The sequence below is a fragment of the Schistocerca nitens genome, chromosome 8 (assembly GCF_023898315.1).
Source record: "Schistocerca nitens isolate TAMUIC-IGC-003100 chromosome 8, iqSchNite1.1, whole genome shotgun sequence".
NCBI classification, from domain to species: Eukaryota; Metazoa; Arthropoda; class Insecta; order Orthoptera; family Acrididae; genus Schistocerca; species Schistocerca nitens.
Window position 1 is genome coordinate 50,342,193 of NC_064621.1, and position 12,484 is coordinate 50,354,676.

Sequence of the window (12,484 nt, forward strand, 5' to 3'; positions counted from 1 at the left end):
TCCTGAAACAAGACAGTCACAACGGCAAAGCATACAACCAGCGTAGATTCTATGCAGAGGGTATAACGTTCTAATTATTTTTCTCGATATTTTGTTATGCAATTTCATCCATCCATCACAGAAAGTTAAAACAGCTATGTTTTATGTATGTAAAATAAATGTGTAGAAGAGATGAAGATAAGTTGTGTAACAATCATGTAATATAATTGTAACATAGCGAGCAAGTTGGTCCTACTGCATTCGTGCCTTACCTACCAACTGGTTCGGACGTCAATTCAGATTACACAGATGTTGTTAACCGCATAAAAATGATTATATGATCACCTGCTTTTAATAATGGCAGACGTCTTTAAAGTAAATTTCGCCTACACTGCCTAGCCATAGGATTTAATAAAGGTGCTGCAGTCGTCTCCAATAACAGACCAGAAACAATCTATTCTGTAGAGAAACTGCATGAAAGAGCAGCAGAAACTGATTTTCAAATTTCATATGGAAAGGCAGACCAGACTAAGATTCAAACAGTTATTCTATACTCGCCAAACTGAGCAAACTCTCCAAAGAAGACAAACTGAAGTATCTAGTTGAAGCTATTGAACCGTTGGAGCTAAACCGTGAAACCAAGAAAGAAAAACATGCAGAACTAGAAAGAACATAGAAACTGGAACAGAAAGAGCCAAAAACATACAACACAAAAGAGGAAACTATGACATTATACCACGGGTGTTTAAACAGAAGCTCTTTGCGCATCTTAAACCACGATAATTGGTGGCAGATCTCTATTGAAAAAAGATGTTTTGATAAAAACGGGATCACAGAGCGTCTAACAGTCACAGATACCACGATGAAAAGATAATTGAACTTTTACGGTCACCGAGTTAGACTGGAAAGCAACAGGCTAACGAAGCAAATATAACCTTACCATTATTGATGCGAAACCACAACTGGTTGACGAATGTTAATGAAGACCTCAGAGAAATTGTCATTCATGAAACAACTATTCCAGACAGAAAATTAGATGACACGCCTATCCGACAAAAATCAGAACGGACAGGAGAACGAAAAAAAGGACCACAGGGAACGAATCGAAAAATACTGGGAGGAAAAGAAGATAAAAGTGTTTAATAACTTCACACATGTTCCCTAAGCTGTCACAACAATTTTTTTAACAACTGAGTAATGGTACTCATTCATTTTTGCGGTATGTCATGTATGTCATTTATTGTAATAAATGTGAGCTTACAAGTCTGAAGAACCGTCTTATCCGTGATAAGATGTTCCCTGATATTTGTAGTACCTTGGTATTACTTTACATCTTGAGTTATTGCGATACAGAGCTATGTTTTCTAGTGGTGACTTGTTGGAACTATTTTCAGTAGTCAAACGACTGTACCGAGGGGCGATTAGAGGACCTGCTAGACAGCTGCGCTATGTGGGTTGCATTCGAATCAGGCGAAATGCAATTCAGGTCGTTCGGATACTTTTGAGCACGACTGTACATATGTAAAACTACTATGATGTGCTTTCAGCGTCTGCTGGAACAGTTGAACACAGTGTCGACCTGCCGCGGTGGAACCTCAACGAGGTGCATATCGGGCGATTCTTCACCCATACTGATGCGGGTCACGGTTAGCGTATAATTAACACTGCCTGGAAAACAGAGCCGAGCAATACTGAATGGAGCCCTGTGAGAATCCCCTGCCTAATGCCACAGGTGAAACTCCATAACCCAAGCATGTCTGTGTGGTAACCGCCTGTATTCTGGGCAGCACCTGCTGGCTGTCTGAGCTCGGCTGTGACTGAATTTTCTGGAATCCGAAACTCCTGTGAAAATTATGTGAGATCGTTCGGTACTTCACTACCTACACCTCAGCCCAAATGAACAATCATAACAGTACAACGGGAGAGATTCCACTTCCCTGTGTCCCAGTCAATAAGACCTAATCATCATATTCCACGGTATCGGGCACGTCATGAACAGAAGGCTCAGAGCCTCCCAGAAACCCTCAAGACTAAGAGAACATTGCACATGCAACACTCAACACGCACACAGAAATTGAATTAGGTAAAATCAAACAAATCACGGAAACCATGGTAACTTCAATACCAAAATACTGGCAATACAGGAAACACGATTCTAAAATGAGAACCTCGTTGACTAGAGAAACCACAGAAACAGAACGGAAAACGAGCCGTAAGCTTCACATAAAGAAACCTCAAACTCTTCGGAACAAGATATGTAGAACAAAAATCGATAGTGGACACTGTAACAGATATCAGTCCAACATCAGAAAAATACGAACAGTTACGACACGATCTGGAAAGAATTCCTCTACAACAATCAACAATTATTCCTACACAAACAGCTACAACAGCCTTCAGATGATCCAAGAATTCCGGAAATATCTGAAATAAACCAACAACAAAATCTCCTCGAAGGACGTAAAAATCTTAGTAGGAGATTTTAATGTGCATTTAGGTAGGAAAACAAAATTCAGAGACACAACAGAAAAACACACGTCAACCAAGAGAACAATCAAGAAGGGAGAAAACCTGGCAAACTTATGAAGCAATTTATCTGGTACCGCGCACCGCGGAATTTGAATCCCCGCCAGACATCATGGACGTCGAAGACCCATGGAGGTGGTGGTGGTGGTGGTTAGTGTTTAACGTCCCGTCGACAACGAGGTCATTAGAGACGGAGTGCAAGCTCGGGTTAGGGAAGGATTGGGAAGGAAATCGGTCGTGCCCTTTCAAAGGAACCATCCCAGCATTTGCCTGAAACGATTTAGGGAAATCATGGAAAACCTAAATCAGGAAGGCTGTAGACGGGATTGAACCGTCGTCCTCCCGAATGCGAGTCCAGTGAGACCCATAGAGGTCTCTGTACCATCGCGCCGTGAGCTGTGGCGGTGCGCGCCTACTGGCCCGCATTTAGAGGGAGGGCGCCACAGTGGAACACGTGGTCCGAGCGGCCAATAGCGGCGTCCCCGATATAGTACTTAAGCGCCTGTCTGTTGCTCAGCCGCTGCTCATTCCGCCTGGATCTCCGTCCCTCCTACCTTTTACAAATTCCTTCAAATCCTAGAACGCCGTGCGCTCCGCCTCGCCTATCGCATCCGTCTCCCCTCCACCACACGGATCCTGTATGACCTTATTCCGTTCCCACACCTCCTCCTTTTCCTGGAATGGATGCGGATCCTTTACACCTCCTGCAAACTTGATCCCCCTCACCCGCTTGTCTTTCCCATCCTCTCCCACCCCCGTCTGCTGCCGCGCCTGCATTCCCACATCCCACCTGGTCTCCATCTCTCCATTCTCCATACCCTCGCCCAAGATGGCTTCCACCAACTCCCCCTCCCTGATGATGCCCTCATCCCCTCCATCTACCCCAACTTTGAACCTCATCTACCACACCCTGTGTTTTTTCCCGAGGGCACCATCTCTCCCTTCTCTCCCTCCTCCCTTCCTGCCTCTCTCCTCCCCCAGGCTTCTCCAACCCCCCTACCTTCTTTCCTCCCCCTCCCATCTCCTCTGCCACTGGCATCTACACGCTCCCAGTGAGCCAGAGATCATCGCCTAGTGTTTGTGTGTGTCGTCGTGTTCGTGTTCAAGTGTTCCAGTGTTACTCGTTTGTGCTCGAACGTTCGCGTGTGCCATTTGTCATCTCTGTGCATGTCCACATGTCTGCACATTGTTATTTTGGATTCTGCGCCCGTGAAGGGCTCCGTGTATTTTAATTTTGTATGTCTACGTTTGTATATCCACCCTGTCTGTTCTGCGATTGTCTTCTTTTGTCTCATTAGTTTTATCTGTGGCCGAAGAGCCGCGTAATGTGCCGCTGCTGGCCTACCTGTATCGGGTGTGAAATTAACCTCACGTGCGTCTCAGGACATATCGCCTCAGACAGCGTATTGACTTTCGTGTTTCTATACGAGTGGACGTGGTTGTTAGGTTTTCTTGTGATTCCGTTGTTCGAACTTGTTCGTTCTGTCCTCCGTTGGTCGTGTCCGTCCTCTCCCGTTGTGTTGTTGTTCGCGGGCCGCTCCGCGGGTCCCGCCTGTTTCCGTCACTACAACCCCGCGACCGTTCCGGTCGCCGTTGCAACAATTTACACCTCAAAATCTTGTCAACGCAATTCCAGAAATCGCACAAGAAACTGTGGACTAGAAAGTTCATCAACAACGCCCTAGCAAAAATGCCATAGCACTTACTAATGAAAGAAAGGAAATTTTCGAATCCGATGATCATTTAGCCCAAATGAAAGCAAAGTTTATACCCAACGGACAAATCAGGAAAACCTACAGAATTTTCCAAACAGGATCCGTAGTACTTAGAGTTAAACAAAGAAGAAATAATAGAAAAAGTTAAAAATTTCAGAGGAATCTTTATCAGAATTGTCAAAAAATGAAAGAACTGATAAAACTTCGGCAACCATCGAAGAAAAGGTTACAAGTAGGGAATAAATTTACAGGCCATCGAACATCGGAAAAATGGGAAGAATTCAACGAGATACAGAAGACCTTTTCGAAAATAATCCGCATAGAAAAAAGACGTTACAGAAACAATATACTGTAGGAGATAGAAGAAGACTTCAACAAACACAGTACGCGAAATGTTTGCACAACATACAGAGAAAGTGTGACAGGATATCAGTCACGGAATTAATGCTTCAAAAGAGAACACGGAACACTGGAGACAAACAGTTGTAACAGACTGGAACTTTACTTTGGTACACGACTTAAACTGACAGAGGAAGTCAGATCCCCAATAGAGCACTTGCAGAAGATGGAATGACTTCGGAAATCTGGAAATTAGACCAGGAAAACATTAAACACAGTATCGGTACACACAATCATTGAAAACATCTGCGAAAGAGAAAAGTACCAGAAGAATGAAAATCAGTCCCAATACACCCACTGAGAACAGTATTAAGAACGAGGAAGTTCAGGAACATCACAGTAAGTTTCGTCTATTTGAAGAAGTCCTACGACTAAATAGATAGTGAAATATTCTTCAACGCACAAGAAGAACCGAAGGTGGACCACAAGACCAGATAGATAAATAACATTCAAAGGGATATTCATAGAGGAGATCTCGGAACCTTTCGAAATCAAAATGAGGAAGGGAGATGGCCTGTCTCCCATTCTATTTAGAGAAAAAGTGCCAGCTGATTGAGTCTTTCAGTTAGTGAGTTCGTACAAACAGCTGGTAGTGACGATGTGTGAAGATGTCAGATGTAGTGATCACATGGGATCAGTTGTACTTAAAACAAATGAAAAACTTCTGAGTATTGGTGGGGTGAAGAAAACCGATGGTGACTGCCTTTCGAACTAACTTGCAAAACACTTACTCGGCCTTTCTGAAATACTGCTAAATATGAGGTATACATACTACAGCGTAAAAGCAGTACGCATCCAGAGTGTACAAAGGAAGCAGGCGCAAATAAATCCAGTCTTGTAGCTGGCGGATGAGTGAAAAAAAATGCTGTAAAATCTTAATAGGCAAACACTTGCTTAAAATCTCTCCGTGTGTCTCAAAACCCTAGCTATAAATCCCAAAAACCGGTTTTATATAGTATAATTTACAAAAATATTGCAGCCCTGTGCATGCAGATCCCGTAGAAGCAGCGAAGACAAAACTGGGCTAAAAAAAAGCAACCGCGGAAAGCAGACATTCTCGTCACGCTTCATGCATGAATGGAAGAATTATCTTCAGTATCTTCGTCATCGTTAACGGTATATCATAATCTGCTGGATGGAGGTCTCTTCCAGACCACTATATGTGACATTACTGGCCATTAAAATTGCTACACCAAGAAGAAATGCAGATAATAAATGGGTATTCACTGGACAAATATATTATACCAGAACTGACATGTGATTACATTTTTCCGCGCAATTTGGGGTGCATAGATCCTGAGAAATCAGTACCCAGAAAAACCACCTCTGGCCGTAATAACGGCCTTGATACGCCTGGGCATTGAGTCAAACAGAGCTTGGATGGCGTGTACAGGTACAGCTGACCATGCAGCTTCAACACGATACCACAGTTCATCAAGAATAGTGACTGGCATATTGTGACGAGCCAGTTGCTCGGCCACCATTGACCAGACATTTTCAGTTGGTGAGAGATCTAGAGAATGTGCTGGCCAGGGTAACAGTCGAACATTTTCTGTATCCAGAAAGGACGGTACAGGACGTGCAACATGCTGTCAGGCATTATCCTACTGAAATGTAGAGTTTCGCAGGGATCGAATGAAGGGTAGAGCCACGGGTCGTAACACATCTGAAATGTAACGTCCACTGTCCAAAGTGCCGTCAGTGCGAACAAGAGGTGACCGAGACGTGTAACCAATGGCACTCCATACCATCACGCCGGGTGATACGCCAGTATGGCTATGACGAATACACGCTACCAATGTGCGTTCACCGCGATGTCGCCAAACACGGATGCGACTATCATGATGCCCAAAACAGAACCTGGATTCATTCGAAAAAATGACGCTTTGCCATTCGTGCACCCAGGTTCGTCGTTGAGTAAATCATCGCAGGCACTCCTGTCTGTGATGCAGCGTCAAGGGTAACCGCAGCCATGGTCTCCGAGCTGATAGTCAATGCTGCTGCAAACGTCGTCGAACTGTTCGTGCAGATAGTTGTTGACTTGCAAACGTCCCCATCTGTTGAGTCAGGGATCGAGACGTGGCTGCACGATCCGTTACTGCCATGCGGATAAGATGCCTGTCATCTCGACTGCTAGTGATACGAGGCCGTTGGGATCCACCATGGCGTTCCGTATTACCCTCCTGAAGCCAGCGATTCCATATTCTGCCAACAGTCATTGGATCTCGACCAACGCGAGCAGCAATGTAGCGACACGATAAACCGCAATCGCGATAGGCTACAACCCGACCTTTATCAAAGTCGGGAACGTGATGGTACGCACTTCTCCCCCTTACACGAGGTATCACAACAACGTTTCACCAGGCAACGCCGGTCAACTGCTGTCTGTGTGTGAGAAATCGTTTGGAAACTTTCCTCATGTCAGCACGTTGTAGGCGTCGCCACCGGCGCCAACCTTGTGTTAATGCTCTGAAAAGCTAATCATTTGCATATCTCAGCATCTTCTTCCTGTCAGTTAAATCTCGCGTCTGTAGCACGTCATCGTCATGGTGTAGCAATTTTAATGGCCAGTAGTGTACCATGTTCAGCTCTCTTTATTTGCCCTACTTGTTTCTCACGAATCACTGTTGCAGCCTGAACTCAACTGCTTTTTTTTCTTGCACATTTGATTGTTTTTCTGTCCCTTCTTGTTAAGCCCAGCAAGTATCTTATTATTGTACGTTGGACAACCACCTTTTTTTTAATGTTTGCGAATTTGAAAGAAGAATTGAAGGGAAGGTTATGCGATGCAGAGCTTGTGCCGCACACTTTCTGATGAGTCGCAGAGTACTGATGTACGTAGAGCATGTGTGACCCACACACTAATGTTGTCAGGATTGCAGTACCACTAGTGGCTCCTCACATTGATACTGTATGTCTTATTCTAGTTAGTAAAATCGCAGAAATATAATTTTTAAAACCGCACGCCGTTGTCTTCTGTGTGTTAACTCCACTTCTCGCCCACGAAATTCACCGTCAGTTTCGTATTAGTGCATCGGCTGCTGAGGGCAATGACCGATTACCGCCTTTGCAGCGGCAGCCACTCTGTTCGCGAGGCTGGCCCTCACAGACGCGGAACTGGTTACCGACACTTCTCCACCAACGCTCATTAGAGACCAAATTATATGCATCACAAAAACATTAAAATACGCATGCCAATATGAATGAAAAATTCTTAAACAATGCATGAAAAGTGGCAAAATATGCAAGACCAAATAATTTAAAAAGAGGGTGGTAGTTACTGCATGAATTATATCTCAAAGTCGAGCCTGTGCATATCAGTTACGAGGATGAGCGCCGGTCACGCGAAAAATCGGTACATTTATAACGCTGATATCATTTTCTGAATACTTTCTGGTAGAGGTTAGGAAGGGGGCCTTATTGGGATTATTTTCTAATAATCTGTAAAATAGTGACGCATATCGTGTTTCAACAACTGTTCCTTCTTTGCTGTTGTTGTCGGTAACAAGAGGATGCGATGAGAGTGAGTCACAGCGAAACAATCGATACGTACAGGACCAACGCACGCAGAGGGGCACCCTCAAAAACTCCGTAATATTTTATTTACAAAACAACATACAATCATGAATATTTTTAATTAATACTATTGGACCAAAGCATAATTTACAATTTATTTCACGTTTTTCTACTGTTGTAAAGATAAACGACCAAGTACTGTTCCAAATGTGTAAGACTGTGTCTTCGATCACTCAAAACACTTATAAGCAGAAAATAACCATTCCACATCAACGGAAGTAACTGGGCTGTGTTTGAATTTGGGTGCTTACTTGGTGCTTACTCTTTCTGGTAAAAGTTCACCTGTCCCATTAATAAAACTATCACTTTGGCACAAGTGTTCAAAGCCTGGGTTATTGTTTAAAATGTTCTCAAACATTTCTTTAAGTTTTCTTAGGAATACCTCCGGCATTGAGGAATTCACTAGAATAATTTTATTCATTAACTGAATAGATTCAATCAACGCCAGACCTTGAGTTTCAAGCTTTTTAATACTTGAAGGTATATGGGAAAAATAAGTGCTTATCACAGCAATGTCTTTCTTAGTACCTGAATCATTAAAAGTTTCCTTGCACTGGCAAACAGCCAAAGCCTCTGCAGTCCCGAAGTCCTTTCCTAGCCCTCTAATGGCCTCAAAATGTTCGTTGTAAAACAACACAGCTTCGACCCACGTACCCCAACGAGCTACCACTGGTTCCGGAGGTAAAAGCACATTTGGTGGTTTTTCTGTGTATGTCTTGATGCGACAAGGAGCCTTTAAAAATATTCTCTTTCTGGATGACGTCAGTTTATTTGCATTCACAAACGTGGAACGTACTACTTCAGCAAGGCGATGTACTCCATTAGCAAAGCACGTCACACGAATCAAGTCAGAATAAAATACTCGGAGGGCTTTTCCTCCTTTGATCGTATAGGGAGTAGCATCTGAAATAAACACAGACAACCTTTCATCTGTAGAAGATTCTGGAAATATTTTTGTAACACTCTCATTCACAAACCTGGCGATCGTAAAATGATTTACTTTTTCAAGTTCTTTGCAGACCGGTAAATAGGAAGACGAAGGCTCCTTTCTTTTAAGCACCAACAGTTAAATTTTCAATGTAACGGCCACAAGTGTCTGTAGTTTCGTCAATTGAATTCCAGATAATGTTGTCCTCGAGTTCAGTGCGTATTTCTTCTAAAACATTTACGCATATTGTCGGTGTGTAGTTTTTACGCAATGTTGATTCATCTGGTATATTTTGCTTTAAGTAATATTTGCGCATGAAGCCTTTGAGGATAAGGTTTGTAAGTTTGGGGAGAGGAATATTGCTTGCAATGAATGCTTTACATAAATCCATTTGAAATCGACTTTTTTGGTTACCTTTGGACAAATCTCTGCTACTGCAACTTGCTGTTGTCAGAAGTTGTCGTGATCCTCTCTTCTGCATTCCTGCGGTATGGAGGCTTATCTTGACATGCTGGTCTGTTTGAAACTTTTTTTTTGCCCGAAAGGTTTTTCTCGCAAACTCTACAATATAAAACAATTCCGTCATATGTAAATGGTGCAGGGTGGTCAGCTATCCACGAAACGTTTCCATTTTCGGGTGGCACGGCGCACAACACGTTACACACTACACGTCGTAAACACTTTCAAATGTGTACAAGTAAACAGAAAGCTAAACTGAAACAATGAACGTGCGACCAAAAGCTTGCGTAGTTTAATTGTAGCCGACGCATATGATATGACAGCGGAGGGATTAACGGGGGCACGGGCGCAGGAGCATTGACTGTGTCTGCCTCATACACTATGTGATTAAAAGTATCCGGACACCTGGCTGAAAACGACTTACAACTTCGTGGCGCCCTCCATCGGTAATACTGGAATTCAGTATGGTGTTGGCCCACCCTTGTCCCTAGTGACAGCTTCCATTCTCGCAGACATACGTTCAATCAGGTACTGGAAGTTTTCTTGGGGAATGGCAGCCCATTCTTCACGGAGTGCTGCGCTGAGGAGAGGTATTGATGTCAGTCGGTGAGTCTTGGCACGAAGTCGGCGTTCCAAAACATTCCAAAGGTGTTCGATACGATTCAGGTCAGGAATCTGTGCAGGCCAGTTCATTACCACGTAACCACTCCGCCAGAGGCCGTGTTTTATGAACAAGTGCTCGATCGTGTTGAAAGATGCACTCACCATTCCAGAATTGCTCTTCAACAGTGGGAAGCAAGAAGGTGCTTAAAACATCAATGTAGGCCTGTGCTGTGGTAGTGCGACGCAAAACGACAAGGGATGCAAACCCCCTCCATGAAAAACGCGATCACACCATAACACCACCGCCTCCGAACTTTACTGCTGGCACTACGCACGCTGGCAGATGACGTTAACCGGGCATTCGCCATACCCACACCCTGCCATCGGATCGCCCCACTGTGTACCGTGATTCGTCACTCCACACAACCCTTTTCCACTGTTCAATCGTCCAATGTTTACGCTTCTTACACCAAACGAGGCGTCGTGTGGCATTAACCTCCCGCCTAACTGTCATAGTACTTGCAGTGGAACCTGATGCAGTTTGGAATACGTGTGTGATGGTCTGGATAGATGTCTCCCAGTTACACATTACGACCCTGTTCAACCTTCGGCGGTTTCTGTCAGTCAACAGACGACGTTGGCCTGTACGCTTTTGTGCTGTACGAGTCCCTTCACGTTTCCAGTTCACTATCGCATCGGAAACAGTGGAGATGTTTAGGAGTGTAGAATTCTCGCGTACAGACGTATGACACAAGTGACACCCAATCACCTGTCCACATTCGAAGTACTTGTGTTCCGCGGAGCGCCCCATTCTGCTCTTTCACGATGTCTAATGACTACTGAGGTCGCCGATATGGTGCACGTGGCAGTAGGTGCCAGCACAATGCACCTAATATGAAAATCGTATGTTTTGGGGGGTGTCCGGATTTCGCTGGGCAGTGACCTCTCGGTTAGCGATTGCACACAGTGCTAGGTTGGGGTCGATATGTGAGACATCAAAACTAGATCGAGCTAGAGACCGTCCGTCAAAATTTTTAAAATATTGTGAATATAGAGCGAAAATATGCATCGCCACTAGTTTCTAGTTAAAATATGCAGTAACCGATGAAAAAGGGCCAAATATGCAAATGCATTTTCATCCCGCAAATGCTTATAATCCGGTCTCTACTCATTAGTCTTGCGCCAAACGCAACGAAGTACAGCGTGCTCTGGCAATGTGCAGCTCGAAATCCGCCATTGGCTGCCAGTCCTTGCATCCACGTCCAACGCACATTCCTTTTTTCCCGCCTTCTTTACCGTTGTTTTTTTCGCAGTTTGTCGGAATTTACTTCACCTTCTAGTACTTGATTACGCATTAGCGGATTGGCCGGTATGTCTGCGGTGGGCGGCGCTTGCTCGGTGCAAAAAGCCGGTCGCTGGCGAGCAGGTTTGTGTCGCGCAAAGTGAGGGAAATAAAATATGCGACTGCGCGACGTAGAGGCGGCGGCCTGTACTGGTCCGAATGCAGTCTTCCCGGTTAAAAAAATGTATTAATAGCAAACCCCCTGTAGGCAGTACATGATTAATACATGTTCGATATCCAGCGCATTTAGTAGCTACAGACTAGTCTCGTTTGACGAACCAGTTGCGTTCGATTTTCTTCTAGAATATTAGAAAGTAAAAAAGGAAAGATAACAACCTGCAGAAGTAATGTTTCCAGTAACTCAAATATAGTGTTTCATAAGCCCTTAAGTACTACTACGGATAGCAGTTGGATCGGCCCATACTGAATGGGCTTCAGTCCAGTTCAGTAATTGTCGAGTAAAGTGAAAAACAGTGTAATTGTCTTATAATGTCCAATAACATTTTTTTTAAAAAAAAGAGGCTGACATTGTAGCTAACAATATGCTTAATATTATTTCGTAACATCATTTAACACTCAAACGTTATTCTACTATGAGAGATGAATGAAGTCTGCGATCTGAGGGCCCCGTGAAACTGACTGGGACCGATTTATTTAACTCATGTTCTTAAGTGCATAAGTAGTGAATAGCACCTTCTCATTTGAGGCGTAGCTGCTTGCAGTAGAATTTTTCAAAGAATGAGATCTGTTTTCTGTGACTCTGGAAGAAGCTGTCTAGAATAGTTTATTAAGGAGATGAAAACTCATCTATAATACCTTATTGTCCTTTATATTGTTGGAGGAGGTTTTGAGAAATTTTAATGCTATGTTTATAGTTTCTTTGCAGTCAGAAAATGTTGGAATAGTTAGAGCCTTCTGATGTTCTGCAGTCTTTTTGTCATAACCAGAGCTTGATTT